The sequence below is a fragment of the Mobula hypostoma genome, chromosome 25, assembly GCF_963921235.1.
Source record: "Mobula hypostoma chromosome 25, sMobHyp1.1, whole genome shotgun sequence".
Classification (NCBI taxonomy): Eukaryota; Metazoa; Chordata; class Chondrichthyes; order Myliobatiformes; family Myliobatidae; genus Mobula; species Mobula hypostoma.
In genome coordinates, this window is record NC_086121.1 from 37,873,842 (window position 1) to 37,892,523 (window position 18,682).

The 18,682-nt window shown below is 48.6% G+C and overlaps 1 long non-coding RNA gene across 1 annotated transcript in view; it reads left to right on the forward strand.

Moving 5' to 3' along the window:
- The window catches only part of LOC134337736 (uncharacterized), a 42,478-nt gene extending 24,196 nt beyond the window's left edge, over positions 1–18,282 (forward strand). The window contains exon 3 of the long non-coding RNA XR_010016055.1: positions 14,627–18,282. This is a non-coding gene — a long non-coding RNA (uncharacterized LOC134337736). The remainder of the gene's footprint in view (positions 1–14,626) is intronic.
- Positions 18,283–18,682: the final 400 nt, after the last annotated feature.

Consider the following 18,682-nt stretch of genomic DNA (forward strand, 5'->3'; position numbering starts at 1 on the left):
ACACTGGAAGCACACAAATCAGGAACTCATGAGAAGGCTGATAATAACTTCTCATCCCTTCTAATAGAGAGACACCTAAAAATTGTATAACATTTTCAATCATTTTGTTATGCTATGAAATGGGCTTTCATAGTCTGTTTCAAAAAGTGTAATGGGCAGAAAATTGAATGAGTATAAATGACGCAACAACTGGTCACTGTCGCAAAGTTGTAGCGACTACTTTGGCTGTGGAGAGGTGGGAGATATCTAAGTATGTGGAAGATACTGAAAGATGTTGAAAGTAGTTGTAAGTGTACCATCTTGGGGGTGTAACAAGGAAATCTCAGAGAGGTCAAGGCCAGAAACAGGTAGATGGCCAAGGATCAGGTTCCTAAGCATCTGGTGACCTGGTCTTGGTAGCTTGGAGTCAATGAAGGGTCAGGGTCACACAGTCGACTCCCTAAGGCCAGAATTAAACTCGGGCCTCTGTAACTGTGAGCCAGCACACTATTGTACCACACAGTCAGCTTCTCAACTGATGATAAAATAATATCTTGGCACATTTCATTCCTGATAAACTCAATTCATCATCGGGCATCAATGTAAAAACTCAATACTCTGCAGCTGAGTGGGTTAGTTTTCTTTGTGCTTATGTTTGGCACAGTGGGCACTGGAAGGATGTAGCTTTAGTTAATCAGCATGCAAAATGTTGTTGAATTAAATCTTTCATTAGAGGCATTGTGGAATCAAACAGTGAAATCTTCACTGTTGGCGGAAGTCTTACACAAGTTAGTTAAAGACTTCTAGCCCACTTAGGTTTTGAATTCAACAGTGAAGATTCCACCTCAGATGTCAATCTTCCTTCAGGAATCTTCCTGTTCCTTCCATTTTCCCGAAGTTTCTGTTTCAGCAGACCACCCTCCCTGCCACAATTGGCCGGTCTAGGCACTGACGTGCAGCACTTGATGCTGGTAGTCTGACATTCTCACTGGACTGAAGTCAGATCTGTTCAAGTTCAATGGTTCCATTTAATATCAGAGAATGTATACAATATACAACCTGAAATTCTTCTCCTGTAGACAACCTCAAAACAAGAAAATCCCCAATGAGTGAATGACAGGAAAATGTTAGAACCCCAATGCATCCTCCCCCTCCCACGCACAAGCAGCAACAAAGCATCAGCCCTCCCCTCATGCCCTCCCCCCTCCTGCCTCAGCAAAAGCATCAGCCCTCCCGCCAACCCGGCATGCAAGCAATAATAAAGCCCCCAAAGAGACCATGATCTGAAATCCCATCAAAAACCACTGTTCACCCAACAGATCAAGTTCAAGTTTATTGTCACTCAACCAAACATATATATATACACACAATATCTACAGCTAAATTAAATATTCCTCTGGGACCACAGTGTAAAACACAGTATATGCTGCAAAGACACACACTGAACATTCAATTACGATCCAGCATTGTACAGTCACAAAATAATATCAGCACTGAAGTAAAACTTAGAATACTTATCTTGACACAGAGAGACAGAGTTACACAGGTAATCCTCAGTACTGAAGTAAAACTTAGAATACACAATCTTAAGCGGCCGGGAACGTGAATTACCACACTGGCTAAACAACAATCTGGCAATGCGTGGATGCAAAGCCGGGGTTTTTATGCTGCAGGTCTTGATGAGAATCAAAGGAAATTAGGAGAAATTGGGGAATTATCGGTCAGGACCATGACAATATCCTCCCCCCTCAACAGAAGCCTCCAGACGAACCACCAGGCTTGTCCAGATTGTCACGGTGGAATTCTCGGATGAGGGAAGGGTCCAAGATGAAGGAGCAGGGAATCCAGGTGTGCTCCTCAGGGCCATATCCCTCCCAATCGACCAGGTACTGGAGACCCCTACCTTGGTGGTGCACATCCAGAATTCGCTGGACGGTGTAAGCTGGGTAGTCGTCGTTGACCTGGGGGGGGGTGGAGGAGGTTCAGCAGGAGGGCACAAAGGGCTGACAGGTACAGGTTTCATTTGAGAGACGTGGAAGGTGGGATGAATGTGCATAGATCTGGGCAGAATGGTCCGATGTAACGAGGGGTGAGTTTCTTGGATTCATGCTTGAGGGGGATGTCTCTTGAAGAGAGCCAAACCTGACCAGGCCGATAATTGGGTGCAGGAATTCGATGGCGATCGGCGATCCTCCGGTTGCGGTCAGCGGAGCGGAGCAGTGCCGCACGCGCATCCTTCCAGACCTTGTGGTACCAGCGGAGATGGGCCTGAACTGAAGGCACAGCCATGTCGTCTTCATGGGCAGGAAACAGAGGGGGTTGATAGCCGAGGGAGAATTCGAAAGGAGACATTCTGGTAGTGGTGCTGACCAGGGAATTGTGGGCGTACTCCACCCAAGTGAGATGTGTGCTCCAGGAAGGCAGGTTGTTGGCGGATATGCAGCGCAGTGCTGCTTCCAAATCCTGATCTGCTCGCTCCGTTTGACCATTAGTCTGCGGATGAAAACCGGAAGACAGACTTACTGAAGCTCCAAGGGCTTGACAGAAGGATTTCCAGACTTGAGAGATGAATTGGGGCCCCCAGTCAGAAACAATGTCAGAGGGAATTCCATGAAGGTGGAAGACATGTTGGACAAGGAGGTCGGCTGTTTCACAGGATGCAGGGAGTTTGGGAAGGGCTATGAAGTTCACGACCTTTGGAGAAATGGTTCACCATGGTGAGTACAGCAGTGTTATCATGTGAAGGGGGTAGTCCAGTGACAAAATCCAGCACAATGTGAGACCAGGGGCAGCCAGGGACAGGTCGGGGACGAAGCAGCCCAGCACGTGGCTGATGGGAAGCTTTTCCACAGGCACACACGGTACAGGCAGAGATGAAGGAGCGAGTGTCAGCATCCATGGTGGGCCACCAGAAATGTTGCCTCAGAAGGGACAGAGTTTGATCGATTCCAGGATGGCAGGTGAAACGAGAAGTGTACCCCCACTGGAGAACCTGAGACCGGACAGAGTCAGGCACGATGAGGCGATTGGTGGGGGGGGGGGTCCATCGCCTGGGTCAGGTTGAGTCCATTGGGCCTCTTTGACTATGGATTCGATCTCCCAGGTGAGGGCAGCCACAAGACAGGATTGTGGAAGGATGGTACCAGGGTTGGAAGGGCCCTCCTCGGAGATGTATTGATGAGAGAGAGCATCTGGCTTCCCGTTCTTGGAAGCAGGACGATAGGTGAGGGTGAATTTGAAACGGCCAAAAAATAGTGCCCAATGGGCTTGGCGGGAGTTAAGGCGTTTACCTATTTGGGTGTATGCCAGGTTCTTACAGACCGTCCAGCCGATGAATGGATGTTCAGCTCCTTCCAGCCAGTGCCTCCACTCCTCCAAGGCAAGTTTGATGGCCAGCAACTCCCGGTTCCCAATGTCGTAGTTCTGTTCAGCGGGGGATAGACGGCGAGAGAAGAAGACGCAGGGATGGAGCTTTTGGTCTGGGACGGAGCATTGAGAGAGGACCGCTCCCACCCGAGTCAGAGGTGTCGACTTCCACAATGAACTGGCGAGATGGGTTGGGTTGGATCAGGATGGGAGCGGAGGTGAAACGCCTCTTCAGCTCTGAGAAGGCTGAGTCCGCTTCGGGGGTCCAGTGGAAGGGGGTTGCAGGAGAGGTGAGCTGAGTAAGGGGCGCTGCCATGCGGCTGTAGTCTCTGATGAAGTGACGGTAGAAGTTTGCAAACCCCAGAGATCTCTGGAGCTGTTTGAGCATCGTTGGTTTTGGCCACTCTGCCACTGCCCGGATCTTTTCGGGATCCGCCCTCACCTGCCCGCTCTCAATGATGTACCCCAGGGAACTGACAGAATGGGCATGGAACTCGCACTTCTCTGCCTTAACAAATAGCTTGTTCTCCAAACGTCTCTGAAGAACCTGGCGGACATGCTGGGTGTGCTCCTGAAGATTGTGGAGGATTAGGATATCGTCCAGATAAACAAAAAAAAAATTGGTTAATAAAGTCCATAAGGATGTAGTTGACCAGAGCCTGGAACACTGTGGGAGCATCACCAGGTATTCAAAATGACCAAGGGGGGTGTTAAAAGCTGTCTTCCATTCATCTCCCTCCCTTATCCTGACCGGCTGATAGGCATTCCGCAAGTCCAATTTAGAGAAAACTATGGCTCCGTGAAGGGGCTCGAATGCTGAGTTGAAAAGGGGCAGGGGATACTTATTCTTTATGGTAATGTTGTTCAGGCCACGGTAGTCGATGCACAGGTGTAGTGAGCCGTCTTTCTTCCACAAAGAAACCAGCGCCTACAGGGGAAGACGAGGGTCAGATAATGCCAGCCGCGAGGGTGTCATTTACGTGCATCTATATAGCTTCCCTTTCTGGTCGGGTCAGGTTGTACAGCTGACTGGTGGGTAGTGAGGCTCCGGGGAGGTCAATTGTGCAATCGTAAGGGCGATGTGGAGGCAGAGAGAGGGCCTGTTGCTTGCTAAACACTTCTCCCAGATCGGGATACTCTACGGGAACTTGGACAAGTCAGGGGGCTCAGGGGTGGACGAGGTCGCGGTGACCTCCACTGGAGAAAGGGCTGATTGCAGACAAGAAGAACAGCAGAACGAGCTCCAGCTGACTATCTTCCCAGTGGGCCAGTCGATGTGGGGGTTATGACAGCTTAGCCAGGGGTGGCCAAGAACTATAGGACCTTGGATTGAACCGTACCTGTTCCCGATGGTTTCTGGAGAGAAGGAGAAGCAGAGGTTCCGTGCATTGTGTGACTCGGGCCAGGAGTCTACCGTCCAGTGCCCGGGCTTCCAGAGGGGTACACAATGGCTCACAAGGAATTCCGGCTTAGAAGTCTAAGTTTCATCCAAAAATTTTCCCTTTGTGCCGGAGTCCACTCTTGCTAACAGAGGCAAGGACTGTTGGTTGTAACACAGAGTGGCTTGAAGCTGCATCCGGGGTTGGGGTACAGAAGGGAATGTTGTCTGGCTCACCAGGGTCCCCTCTGCTACTGGTGAGCCCTCCCTTTGTGGCCGAAGGGGGCAGGTGGCAGGGAGGTGGCCGGACTGGCCATAATATAGACACTGACCCGCTCTCACTCTCCGGAGTCATTCAGCGGGAGAAAGGCGGTTCCGTCCCAGCCACATGGGATCCTCCCCCGGGGCGGTGGAAACGGCCGGGCTGGGAGCTACTCGGGATGCAGAAGGAGGAGAGAGGCTTGTTCTGGTGGGAGGCAGGAATGAGTGCCGAGATGTGGCCAAAGGTTGTGGACGACCAGTTCTTTCTCTATGGCGTTCTCGGGGTCGATTGTCCAACCTGGTGGCCAGGGAGATCAGGGAATCCAGGCTGTCAGCGTCGTCTCTCACCGCCAACTCGTCTTTCACCATGTCACTGAGTCCATTCCAAAACACCCCGTGGAGTGACTCATCGTTCCACCCCGAGTCGGCTGCTAATGTCCGGAACTCCACGGAATATTCGGCAACACTGCGGGAGCCCTGGCGGAGAGTGAGCAGATGCTTGGCAGCTTCTTTACCACGGACGGGGTGGTGAAAGATCTTTCTCATTTCCGCGATAAAAATGGTGAAAGAGGAGCAGATATCCGGTTGGTTGTCCAAAACTACTGTGGCCCACACTAATGCACTTCCCCGCAGTAACCGACGATGTAAGCAATCTCTCACTTATCTGTGGAGTAAGCTGACGACTGCTGTTCAAACACCAGGGAGCACTGAAAGAGGAAGGCTCGGCATTTCCCCAAATCTCCAGCGTAGTGCTCCGGCTCAGGGACGTGAGGCTCTCTGGGCGGGTGTTTTGGTGACACCTGGGGGGTTGCCGCTACAGGCTGTCTGGGCTGGCCAGGCTGCGTTCCAGGAGTGGGTTGAGTGAAATGAGTGGAGACATTTTCGATCTGGTTACCGATCCACGTGACGTGAGCAGACAGGGAATGGAAGTTCTCCATGACATCCTGGAGGAGTTGGTCATGCTGTTCCAGTAGAGAACCCTGGCTGGCAATGGCTTGTTGAATGTTGCTTGTGTCCATTTGGTCCATGGTGTCCAGATCGTTCTGTTGTAGGGAATGGGGGCGAACCCAAACGCAGGACACTGGCATGGAGATAGGTTTAGGATGCAGACGCGGGTGTGAGCATAGCTGGAACCTGACACGAGGCGTTACTGGAGTTGAACGGCAGACAGAAAGGCAGGCGGCAGGCTACCCTTATCTTGACACAGAGCGTAGAAAGGCAAGCGTTCTTGACATGGAGAGATAGAGTTACACAGGGAAACCTTGGTACTGAAGTAAAGCTTAGAATCCTTATCTTGACATGGAGAGACAGAGTTTCCCAGGTGAACCTCGGTACTGAAGTAAAACTTAGAACACACAATCCTAAGCGGCTGGAAACGTTAATTACCACACTGCCTAAACAATGATCTGGCAACGAGTGGATGCAAAGCCGGGGTTTTTATGCTACAGGCCTTGATGAGAACCAGGTGTGTCGTCATCAAAGGGAATTAGGAGAAAATGGGGAATTAACGGTCGGGACTGTGACACAATCAGAGGGAATTAGGAGAAAATGGGGAATTAATGGTTTGGACTGTGACACAACCCAGAAGAGCACCATAATTAAAACCTACAAGGAGATTCATGGCTTTTCTGTCAAGAGCGGCCAAAGCAGGTTTGTTGAGAATAACCAGGGGATCCAGAAAGTAATTAACTACACATTGGAGTCATACCTGGTTTAGCAATTTGGTTATTCCTCAAGTGAAACAAAATACCTCTACTTGCACCTGAATCCTGAGCTCCAGCAGAAGGCTCTTGATCCAAGGAATTGATGGTAAGTGGAAAAGGTACAGGAAGCTGAACAACGGACTGCCTACAATGACATGTACAGACTCCGTGGTGCAGCTGAAGCCATACAGATCCCAGAAACCAAGGGCCCATTCCAATGAAAGACAAGAAAGGAGGTCAACCTATTAAGGAATGGGAAGTTGCCATTGTCTAACGGGAAAAAAAAAACATTCTGAAGACCTCTTTGTCATTGCTCAGCCCACAATAGCATAGTGGTTTGGAGTTCAATTCCAGCGCCATCTGAAAGGAGTTTGTATGTTCACCCGTTGAACATGTGGGTTTCCTTCAGGTGCTCTGGTTTCCTCCCACAGTCCAAAGACGAAGAGGTTAGTAGGTTAATTGGTCATTGTAAATTGTCCTGTGATTAGGCTGGGGTTAAATAAGTGGTTTGCTGGGGGGGGGGGGGAAGGGGTCATGATTTGTTGCACTGGAAGGGCCTGTTCCACTTTGTATGTCTAAATAAAAGTGTAACAGAGATGGATCTGACCATGACAACTGTAGAAGGGTCTCCATGCTCTCTTTGCCATTGCTAAGATCCTCCTCCCTGAGATTTTATGTTGATTCTGACTACTCATAGGGACAGAGGGCATGGAAAAACTCAAATAATACAAGGAACAGCCCTGACCATTATATCTAATAAAGGCATCTGTTAGTCTTGTGAGACCATGGATCTGCGCCTGGAAAGTCTTCACTCTCCAGGACGCAGGCCTGGGCAAGGTTGTATGGAAGACCAGCAGTTGCCCATGATGCAAGTCTCCCTTCTCTACGACATCAATGTTGTCCAAGGGAAGGGCATTAGGACCCATACAGCTTGGCACCAGTGTCGTCGCAGAGCAATGTGTGATTAAGTGCCTTGTTCAGGGATACAACACGTTCTCTCGGCTGGGGCTTGAACTCACAGCGTTCAGGTCGCTAGTCCAATGTCTTAACCACTTATATCTAGGGTGTTTTTTTAATCTCACCATAGGTTGTGAGTCTGCTAGCCAAGATGCTCTGTGGAACACTCATCTCAAATTTGGTTGCCCTCAGAAATTCATCTCCACATTACATTTTCCTCATGATGGCAGGCTGGTTATGGTCCCAGTCAATATGTCAATATCTGGGCAATCTCAATGAAAGATGCCACCAAGCAAGGTTAGATTATTGCTTGACACTCCTTTTAATCTTCTTGCTATAAGGCTGCTCCAACAATATTCCCAGTGGATTGCAATTAATCTGCAGGTCTAAAGTGTAATTGTCCTGCCTACATAGGTGGTAGTAAGTAGCAGTAGACAGACCATGCTGGCATTTGTGACCACTTGAGTTCTGTGGCTGAGTTTCAAGCTATTGTTGATTCATTCACTGAATCTAATGAGGATATCCTCAGAATCAACATTCACAAGTCAGCGGTCCACTACTAACCTACGGCCCATTCATACAACATTTAGATCTGCAATAATGCCGGAAGAAGATGGCGTCACTGAACAAGGGACGGCATCCACCGGATGGTTCACAAAACTTCTTCTTCAGAATGAGAATCTGTCATGGTCCCGACCGTTAATTCCCCATTTTCTCCTAATTCTCTTTGATTGCGGCACACCTCTTTCTTATCTAGACCTGCAGCATAAATATCCCGGCTTTGCATCCACTCATCGCCAGATAGTTGTTGTAGCCAGCGTGGTAATTCACGTTCCCGGCTGTTTAGGATGGTGCATTCTAAATTTTACTTCAGTACCGAGGTTTGCCTGTGTAACTCTGTCTCTCTGTGTCAAGATAAGTATTGCCTGCTGTCTGCCTTTCCTCCTATTTGCCATTCAGCTCCAGCCACTCTCTCGCCCTCGTCTGCATCCTAACTCCATATCCGTGCCAGTGTCCTGTGTTTGGGTTCACCTATTATTTGCAACAGGATGGCCTGGCCACCGTGGACCCAGTGGACACAAACACCCTTCGACGAGCCCTTGCCAGCCAGGGTTCCCTACTGGGACAGCATGACCAACTCCTCCGGGACGTCATGGAGAACCTCCATTCCCTGTCTGCTCACGTCACGCAGATTGGTAGCCAGGTGGACTGTATCTCCACTCATATTACTTAACCCACTCCTGGAACCCTGTCTAACCAGCCCAGAGAGCCTGTAGCAGCAACCTCCCACGTGTGACCAACACCCCCTCCCAGAGAGCCTCACGTGCCAGAGCCGGAGCACTACGCTGGAGATTTGGGAAGTGCTCCCTGGTGTTTGAACAGCAGTCATCAATTTCCTCCCCAAATAAGTCAAAGATTGCTTATATCATGGGCTTACCGCGGAGAAGTGCATTAGTGTGGGCCACAGCAGTTTGGGACAATCGACCAGATATCTGCTCTTCTTTGGCCACTTTTATCGCGGAAATAAGAACGATCTTTGACCAGCCCATCCGTGAAAAAGACGCCGCCATGCGTTTACTCACTCTCCACCAGGGCTCCCGCAGTGTTGCCGAATATTCCGTGGAGTTCCGGACATAAGCAGCCGACTCGGGGTGGAACGATGAGTCACTCCAGGGGTGTTTTGGAATGGACTCAGCGACCTGGTGAAGGACGAGTTGGCGGCAAGAGACGACACCGACAGCCTGGATTCCCTGATCTCCCTGGCCACCAGGTTGGACAATCGCCCCGAGAACGCCATAGAGAAAGAACTGATCGTCCACAACCTTTGGCCACTTCTCGGCACTCGTTACCACCTCCCGCCAGAACAAGCTTCTCTCCTCCTTCTACACCCCGAGTAGCTCCCAGCCCGGCCGTTTCCACCGCCCCGGGAGAGGAACCCATGCGGCTGGGACGGAACCGCCTTTCTCCCGCTGAACGACTCCGGAGAGTGAGAGCGGGTCAGTGTCTATATTATGGCCAGTCCGGCCACCTCCCTGCCACCTGCCCCCTTCGGCCACAAAGGGAGGGCTCACCAGCAGCAGGGGGGACCCTGGTGAGCCAGACAACGTTCCCTTCTGTACCCTGACCCCAGATGCAGCTTCAAGCCAGTTTGTGTTACAACCAACAGACCATACCTCTGTTAGCAATAGTGGACTCTGGCACTGAGGGAAAATTTTTGGATGAAAACTTAGCCTTCCAAGCCGGAATTCCTTGTGAGCCATTGTGTACCCCTCTGGAAGCCCGGGCACTGGACGGTAGACTCCTGGCCCGAGTCACACACTGCACGGAACCTCTGCTTCTCCTTCTTTCCAGAAACCATTGGGAACAAGTACGATTCAATCTAATCTCCTCTCCTCAAGCCCATATAGTTCTTGGCCACCCCTGGTTAAGCCGTCATAACCCCCACATCGACTGGCCCACCGGGAAGATAGTCAGCTGGATCTCGTTCTGCCATTCCTCTTGTCTGCAATCAGCCCTTTCTCCAGTGGAGGTCACTGCGACCTCGTCCGCATCTAAGCCTCCTGACTTGTCCAAGGTTCCCGTAGAGTATCCCGATCTGGGAGAAGTGTTTAGCAAGCAACAGGCCCTTTCTCTGCATCCACATCGCCCTTACGATTGCGTAATTGACCTTCTTTCCACAGTCTCACTATCCACCAGTCGGCAGTACAACCTTTCCCGACCAGACAGAAAAGCTATGGAGACATACGTGAATGACTCCCTCGTGGTGGCTTTATCCGACCCTCATCTTCCCCTCTAGGCGCTGGTTTCTTCTTTGTGGGGAAGAAAGACGGCTCACTACACCTGTGCATCGACTACCGTGGTCTGAACAATATTACCATAAAGAATAAGTATCCCCTGCCCCTTTTCAACTCAGCATTCGAGCCCCTTCACTGAGCCATAGTTTTCTCTAAATTGGACTTGCGGAATGCCTATCAGCCGGTCAGGATAAGGGAGGGAGATGAATGGAAGACAGCTTTTAACACTCCCCTTGGTCATTTTGAATACCTGGTGATGCCTTTTAGCCTGACCAATGCTCCCGCAGTGTTCCAGGTTCCGGTCAATGATGTCCTTAGGGACTTTATTAACTGATTTGTTTTCGTTTATCTGGACGATATCCTAATCTTCTCCAGTAATCTCCAGGAGCACACCCACCATGTCCGTCAGGTTCTTCAGAGGCTTTTAGAGAACACGCTATTTGTTAAGGCAGAGAAGTGCGAGTTCCATGCCCGTTCCGTCAGTTTCCTGGGGTACATCATTGACAGTGGGCAGGTGAGGGTGGATCCCAAAAAGATCTGGGTGGTGGCAGAGTGGCCAAAACCCACGACGCTTAAACAGCTCCAGCGATTTCTGGGGTTCACAAACTTCTATCGTCACTTCATCAGGGACTACAGCCGCATGGCAGTGCCCCTTACTCAGCTCACCTCTCCCGCGACCCCTTTCCACTGGACCCCCGAAGTGGACTCAGCCTTCTCAGAGCTGAAGAGGTGTTTCACCTCCGCTCTGATCCTGGTCCAATCCAACCCATCTCGCCAGTTCATTGTGGAAGTCGCCATTGGGTGGGAGCAGTCTCCTCTCAATGCTCCGTCCCAGACCAAAAGCTCCATCCCTGCGCCTTCTTGTCTTACCGTCTATCACCCGCCGAACGGAACTACGACGTTGGGAACCGGGAGTTGCTGGACGTCAAACTTGTATTGGAGGAGTGGAGGCACTGGCTGGAGAGAGCAGAACGTCCATTCATCATCTGGATGGACCATAAGAATCTGGCATACATCCAAACAGCTAAACGCCTTAACTCCCGCCAAGCCTGTTGGGCACTATTTTTTGGCTGTTTCAATTTCACCCTCATCCATCATTCTGGTTTCAAGAACGTGAATCCAGATGCTCTCTCTCGTCACTATGTCTCCGAGGAAGACCCCTCCAATCCTGATACCGTCCTTCCACCATCCTGTGTTGTGGCTGGGAGATCGAGTCTGTAGTTAAAGAGGCCCAACGGACTCAACCTGACCCAGGCGATGGACCCCTCAATTGCCTCTTCGTGCCTGACTCTGTCCAGTCTCAGGTTCTCCAGTGGGGGCACACTTCCCGTTTCGCCTGCCATCCTGGAATCGATCGAACTCTGTTCCTTTTGATGCGACATTTCTGGTGGCCCACCATGGATGCTGACACTCGCTCCTTCGTCTCTGCCTGTACCGTGTGTGCCTGTGGAAAAGCTTCCCATCAGCCACCTGCTGGGCTGCTTTGTCCCCTACCAGTCCCTGGCTGCCCTTGGTCGCATGGTGGGCCATTTTTCCAAAGCCATGCACTTCATAGCCCTTCCCAAACTCCCTACATCCCGTGAAACAGCTGACCTCCTTGTCCAACATGTCTTCCGCCTTCATGGAATTCCCTCTGACATTGTTTCTGACCGGGGCCCCCAATTCATCTCCCAAGTCTGGAGACCCTTCTGTCAAGCCCTCAGAGCCTCAGTAAGTCCGTCTTCTAGTTTCCATCCCCAGACTAACGGTCAAATGGAGCGAGCAAATCAGGATTTGGAAGCAGCATTGCACTGCATTTCCGCCAGTAACCCGTCATCCTGGAGCACCCACCTCACCTGGGTGAAGTATGTCCACAATTCCCTGGTCAGCACCACTACTGGAATGTCTCCCTTCGAATGCTCCCTCAGCTATCAACCCCTTTGTTTCCTGCCCATGAAGACGACATCGCTGTGCCTTCAGTTCAGGCCCATTTCCGCCGGTGCCGCAAGATCTGGAAGGATGCTCGCTCGGCTCTGCTCAGCTCCCCTGACCGCGTCGGAAGGATTGCCGATAGCCACCAAGTTCCAACGCCCAACTATCGGCCCAGTCAGAAGGTTTGGCCCTCTTCAAGAGACAACCCCCTCAAAACTGAATCCAAGAAACTCACCCCTAGTTACATCGGACCATTTGAAATCGAGAGCCTCATCAACCCCTTGGCGGTCAAACTCAAAACTACCCAGATCCATGTGCATTCATTCCATATTCCATGTCTTCCAACTGAAACCTGTGTCTGTCAGCCCTTTGTGCCCTCCTGCTGAACCTCCTCCACCCGCCCAGATCACTGACGATTACTCAGCTTACTCCGTCCGGCAAATACCAGATGTGTTCCGCCGAGGCAGGGGTCTCCAGTACCTGGTCGATTGGGAAGGATACGGTCCTGAGGAGCGCTCCTGGATTCCCAGATCCTTCATCTTGGACCCTTCCCTCATCCAGGATTTCCATTACGACAATCCGGGCAAGCCTGGCGGTTCGCCTGGAGGCTCCCGTTGAGGGGAGGATACTATCATGGTCCCCACCGTTAATTCCCCATGTTCTCCTAATTCCCTTTGATTGCAGCACACCTCTTTTTCATCTAGACCTTCAGCATAAATATCCCGGCTTTGCGTCCACTCATCGCCAGATCGTTGTTGTAGCCAGTGTGGTAATTCACGTTCCCGGGCACTTAGGATTGTGCATTCTAAGTTTTACTTCAGTACTGGGGTTTGCCTGTGTAACTCTGTCTCTCCGTGTCGAGATAAGTATCACCAGCCGCCTGCTTTTCCTCCTGTTAGCCGTTCAACTACAGCAATGCTCCGTGTCAAGATAAATACTACCTGCCGCCTGCCTTTCTGTTCATCCTCCTGATTGACGTTCAGCTCCAGCAACGCCCCATGTCAAGATAATTTTTGCCTGCCTCCGGCCTTTCCGTTCACCCTTCTGTTTGCCGTTCAGCTCCAGCCACACTCTTCCCCTCATCTGCATCCTCACTCCATCTCCGTGCCAGTGTCCTGCGTTTGGGCTCACCCATTCTTTGCAACAGAATCAGGTTTAATATTACCAGCATGTGTCATGAAATTTGTTAACTTTGTGGCAGCAATATAATGCAATACATGTTAATTATAGAAAATTCAATCATTCAATCAATTACAGTAAATATATACTGTATACATGTATATTATATTTAAGAGTTAAATTAAAAATAGTGCAAAAGCAGGGAAAAAAGTGAGGTAGTGTTCATGGGTTCAATGTCCATTTAGAAATCGGATGGTAGAGGGGAAAGAGCTGTTCCTGAATCACTGAGTGTGTGCTTTCAGGCTTCTGTACCTCCTTCCTGATGGTAACAATGAGAAGCGGGCATGACCTGGGTGATATGTATCCTTAATAATGGACGCCGCCTTTCTGAGGCACTGCTCCTTGAAGATATCTTGAATGTTATGGAGGCTTGTACTCATGATCGAGCTGACTAACTTTACAACTTTCTGAGACTTTTACAATCCTGTGTAGTAGCTTCCTCCCCCCACATACCAGAGAGTGATGCAGCCTGTCAGAATGCTCTCCACGCTACATCTGTCGTTCTCAAGTGTTTTAGGTGATAAACCAAATCTCCTCAAACTCCTAATGAAATATAGCATCACTTTTACATCTTCACTTTTCTGTTCTCTTCTTTTACATCTTTTTTCTTTCAAATGGGGTTCTGCTACTGTTGGAGCCTTTAATTTACACTTTGGTGGTGTGTTTTCCGGACAGTTGAGTGATCTGGTGCTTTGCTGTATCTGAGAAGGTTTCGTGAGACTTCAGGTGAAGCATGTGACCTCGAGACACAGAAGTCTACCAGTCCATGGTTAACTCCATTTTGCACCAATTAAAGCCTTGAGGAAGACTGAAATCATTGAGGAATGAGCGGAAGGTCCTTGAAAAGTCTGTTCAGCACTGTCTACCGACCTCTTGTTCACTGCTGCGTGTGATGGTCTCTCTCTCTTTTTCATATGCTGCTCCCAGAGGATAGTGTCTGCATTCGAATGGTCTCTCCCTCTCCCTCTTGCTCGATACAGCCAGAGGATTGTGCTGGAGTCCTGTGTCTTTGGCAAGTTTAATTGATGTGGTTTGTGGGCTAGACTCTGTTGTTCACATTATGACCTGTTTCACTCTTCTTTTTGTTGTTATTTTAGACAATTTTGATTGGACAGCCTACAGATAACGGACGACACAGAACTGAACCGAGCTGCACTGAACATGTCTGGATTCTTTCATTTTGCTTTTTTTCTTCAGTGTTTGTTTCTCAATTTTTTTTTGCCATTTGCTCGATTTGGTTTGCACATGGTTGGGGGGGGGTGGAGTTTGATGTTTTTCTTTCAACGGGTTCCAGGGTTTTCTTTGTTTCATGGCTGTCTGTGGGAAGATGAATCACAGTGTTGTATACTGCATACGTAAGAAATAAAGAAAGAAATTGCCTTTAAACTCACGAGAGAGCATAGGCCATCAACTTTTTGCTGTTATGTTTCTGTAGCAGACAACTTTTTTACGAGGTCTAGTTGCTAGCTCGACGCTCAAACCAGCACGGATGGAAAGCGTGCCAGGGGAGCCAGCTGGGTTCGAACTCCGAAGTCCGGCGCTGATGCCACTACGCTACCAGTTGGCTATACTGAATACATACTTTGATGATAAATGTACTTTGAACTTTCAACATTAGTGATTCATCTTCAAACCTTGAAAAGTACCGGCTATTTCTCACAACCTGGATGAAGGTAGACATTAATATATCAATACAGACTGAGCTAACTTAGGTGATTTAGGAATCACAACCTTCGGTTGACTTAAGTAGTCTTGTTGGATCAAGGATATCTTGCTTCTGCTCCAGATTTATGGATTCTGTGAAAGGCAAGAAGGTCAATAAGCAAGCCATAGGTTCTTCAACAGATAGGTCAGAATGTGTGTGATGGAAATGAATACGTTTTTGCAGATCAAAACATCAAACCTGCTAAAGAAATTCATGAGCTACTGGGCATCAGTGATCCTTGTTTTCCTCAATATTTCTGAGACCTGAACTTTCACTTCAAGGAAGAGACTACTAATGCCATCTCTGCAAAATCATCTCGATTAATTCAAAGGATGAATGAATCAGAGAACTCTCGCATCTATTGTGATGAAATGCTTTGAGTGGTTGGTCATGGTCAAAATCAACTCATGCCAAAACAAGAGCATGGACCCTCTGCAATTTTCCTATCACCACAATAGATCCACAGTGAATGCAATCTCACTGGCTCTCTACTTGGCCTTGGATCACCGGGACAATAATGATACTTACATCAGCTTGCTGTCTATTGACTACAGCTCAGCATTCAACACAATCATACTACCAGTTCTAATCAACAAGTTTCAAAACCTCAGTCTCTGTACCTCCCTCTGTAGCTGGATCCTTGACTTTCTCACCATGAGATCAGTCTGAGCAGATCAGAACTAACATTCCTCCTGGCTGACAATCAACACTGGCGCACCTCAAGGAAATATACTTATCCCACTGCTCTACTCTGTCTGCACCCACAACGATGTGCAGAGCTCAAATGCCATCTATAAATTTGCTGATGACAAAACTATTGTTGGCAGAGTTTCGGATGGTGACGAGGATACATATAGGTGAGAGATAAATCAGCTGGCTGAGTGGCGTTGCAGCAAAATCATTGCAGTCAATGTCAGTAGGACCTAGGAATTGATGGTGGACTTCAGGAAAGGGAAGTCGAGGGAACACACACCAATCCTCGTTGAGGGATCAGAAGTGGAAAGGGTGAGCATTTTCAAGTTTCTGGATGTCAACATCACCGAGAATCTGTCTAGGGCCTAACCAACGGATGCAATTACGAAGAACACTTGACAGCCGCGATCTTCCATTTGGAGTTTGAAAATGCTTGCAAATTTCTACAGATGTACCGCGAAGAGCATTCTAACTGGTTCCATCACCGTACGTTATGGAGGGTCCACTGCACAGGATTGGAAAAAGCTGCAGATAGTTGCAAACTCAACCACCTCCATCATGGGCATTGGCCTCCTCAGCAACCAGGGCAAGTTCAAAAGGAGCATCCATCATTAAGGGCCCCCATCACCCAGGACATGCCCCCTTTTCATTGTTACCATCAGGGAGGAGGTACAGGAGCCCAAAGGCATTAACTCAATGTTTCAGAAACAGCTTCTTCCCCTCCGTCATTAGTTTTTGAATGGGCAATGGACGCATGAACATTTCCTCAGTATTTTCCCTCTCTTTTTGTGCTACTTATTTAATCTATTTTTATATATACTTTTTAATTATAGTTTATAAGTTTTATTACTATGTTTGGAAATGTACTGCTGCTGCAAAACAACACATTTCATTACATATGCTGTTGATATTAAAACTATTCCAATTCTGGGATTCTCATTCCCATCACTGAAGCTTGATGCATTCAGCTGGTGCTATGGGGCAGGCCTCAGTGTTCATAAGAGCTCACAATGAACTCCTGAAAAAGTCTGTCTGTTCCAAGTTCCATCATCAGATTACAAGGTGGACAGGCCGATATACTTAAGAGTCCCACTAACTCTGGGAATCCCTCACCACCACCACTCAGCGAAGAAGAAGCATTTGTAGTCTTGTCAAAGTAGAGGAAGGAGAGCACCAACTGACCACCTTCCTGCCACATCACCAGTACCAGTTCCATCTGAGGGTGAATCTATAGACCCAGTATCTCTTCTGCCACCTCAGAATCCACAACGGCCGATCAGAAGTGAGTCAGCCTCGACCTTGAGAAATTGAATGAAAAGGAAAAGGGACTGCAGGAGCCATTCTTCCAATAGCCAGCTCTTAGTGAGGTCCACACCCTTGTTACCAACAGTTCACTAAGTCAGTATCCAGGTTCACTACCAATGTCTCACTGATTCAGACTACCACTCTCCATCCATCCATCCCTGGGCACAGCCAAAGGTTGGGTCATTTCCATACTCCCCGGTTCTCACTCAGACAGAGACCACTCACCGAGGTGTAGGCCACCACCCCACCCCCCCCAATTCCTGGGGATTTCACATCTCCCTCAGGAAGCTTGTCCCTCAGGTTCATAAAAAGTCTCTTCCCTCTCACCTTAGAACAATGCCCTCCTGTTCTTGATTTCCTCAGGAAAAGACTAAACACATTCACCTATCTATACCCATCATGATTTTATAAACCTCCAAACTCACAATTTATTTTCCTCCATTCTACTGGATAAGATCTTCAACCTCTCAACCACAACCACTCTCCATAACTCAGTCTGCTGAATCCAAACATTCATTTTGTAAATATCCCTTGCGCTCTTTCCATCTTATTGCAATATTTTCCACAACTGAATGCAATATTCCAAATGTAGTCTCCCCAACATCTTCTGTAACTGTAACATTCCAACTCCTATACTCAGTACGCTGACCGATGAAGGCCAGCATGCCAAAACCTTCTTCACCTGTGTCTACATGTGACACTACATTCAGTGAACCTGAGAGCAATAAATCTGAAAATATCAGCTCGGATTGCCACCATTGTGATTGGAACTCACTGTGCCTTTGTGATTAATTTAGTTTCCTACGTAATAGCATAAAAGGTCTTCCACACTACAGGGTGAAGGTCCACAAGTGTAGAATTTTCTACAGTTGTCTAATAAAAAATAGTTTTGTATATTTTCGGAGCAAAAATACTGTATCTCTGAAGCTGATGAATAAATATCGTTTTGTAGGGATCCCCAATGGTTTACAAGAGTTGCGTTAGTTATTTTGTTTTTTGAGTGATGTTTCTGTCTCGAAGTTCATGCTCCTTGGCTTGTTCCATTGCTGGTGCCTGTGTTACTGAGCAACTGAAGGCACAAGGGAAGCTCAAGATATACTTTTGATATTTGTTCACCTTTCTGCCTGGTGTGACTCTTTGCCTAATGTCTGAACTCACAGGTCCTAAATTCACTCAACTCCTGAGCTCAAATGCAGCCAATAAGATGCCGGGGAACTCGGTAGTTCCAGCAGCATCTGTGGAGGAAAATGGGGAGGCAACATTTGACATCAATATCTTCCATCTGGACGAGCCCACTGAGTTCCTCCGGCATCTGCACTCCCTGTTGTGTCCAGAAGTCAAAAAATGTATTTTATAGGACAATGTATTCAGACAAATTGAAACACAGTTTCCGAAATAAAATGTGCACCATTATCAATTGATTAGCTTGGGTGGGTAATTGATAAAGATC